Below are 1,552 nucleotides of genomic sequence, written 5' to 3'. Positions count from 1 at the left end.
TGTATCACTGTCGCATTGGGCTTGTCCTGTTATGGCAAGTGATTTTTTATAAATAAATAAATAAATAAATAAATAAAACATACTTTTTAATACGAAAAAAATACTCCTTACCATGTCGCGCGATATAAGCGAATACTACGCGGGCGAAGCCGCGGGCGAAAAGCTAGTATGACATATAATTTTTCTCTGTATCTATCGTATTCTGCTGGAAAAAAGACATGTTTTTCACAGAAATAACCTCGCATAACAATTTGTGTTTTTATTTATTTTCATAATTATACGTATTTTGTTATTATGCATACTCTTATGCATATTAATAAAATGCACAAGCAACATTTGAAGAGTACATAAAAATCGCAATTATGAAATAATTATGATGTCGTGTTTCAGTCTTGGTACTCTTTATTAATGTGATAACTAGTTTCTAGCATTAGCTTCTAAAGCATTTTTTTTCTTTGACCGATAAAGATATGAACATTTAAATTTTGAGCATCTCAATTCTAGAACGTCAGTAAATTGAACCCTTAAAAGTTTCAGTTCGTTGCATCACATAACTTATTAAATAAAAAGATTTTGATAATATTTCGAAAGATCTCCACAGATAAAGAACAATCATTTTCAACGCCATCATATTCTAGTTTTGAATATTTCAATCAGGTTATTTTTCGTTAATCTAAATAAATGCGACCGCTAAAATAGAAGCGACCTTCGCGTTCAAAGTCAAGGCGAAAGCGTTAAATAAATTAGAACACGTATACAGGATTAACATTTACCAACTGCTGATAAACTAATTCGAGAACTGTTTTTAAATATTTGCAAACGTTTGCAAATAATTGCGAATGTGCAATTTAAATTCCTTTTTTTTTTCTTTCTTGTAAATGAAAGAGGATTTCCGGTTCGAATTATGTCACGCTTCACCTGCAGAAGTTTCTAGAGCCCAGCGAAATATCAGATCTAACTCATATAGATTCGTTATATTATCGTTTAACTATGTCCCAGAGAATAAATATTTTGAATCGGAGATATAAGTGGAATATTTTATTTAATAATCGGAAATTTTCATAAGGTGTCTGTACAATGAGAAAATAACGATACTTTTTCTTTTCATCAGACGTCACCGTCATCGTCAGAGGTATCGTTACCTAAAATAAACGTTATATTGAAATAAAAAAGCTTCTTTAGAATATACCAGAAGGCCCTATGAATTTTATATAATACGATACGTTAGGCGATACGGAATTACAGAACCAACAATAGAAAAGGTCACATCGTTTTTTTCGCGTTCAGAACTTACAAATGTTTCTACTAACATCATTTTATGTAGACTGTACGTACATACATAATGCTACAAAGTATGCTACACTATACATTATATGCAGTGTAACCTACACGTGTCGCACGTTTACTAGATCCACAATTTACATGTCCCTTCAGTGTAGTTATAGCAAATATTGGCGCACGAGAATAGACCGGAAACGTCGTTATTATACAGGCACCGTGTGTTTGACTCGCGTATTTGATGTTTGTGCACTGCAGCGCAAACAGTGGTACG

Source organism: Zerene cesonia, chromosome 17, assembly GCF_012273895.1.
Source record: "Zerene cesonia ecotype Mississippi chromosome 17, Zerene_cesonia_1.1, whole genome shotgun sequence".
In the NCBI taxonomy this organism is placed as follows: domain Eukaryota; kingdom Metazoa; phylum Arthropoda; class Insecta; order Lepidoptera; family Pieridae; genus Zerene; species Zerene cesonia.
Note: the sequence above shows the minus strand (reverse complement) of the source record.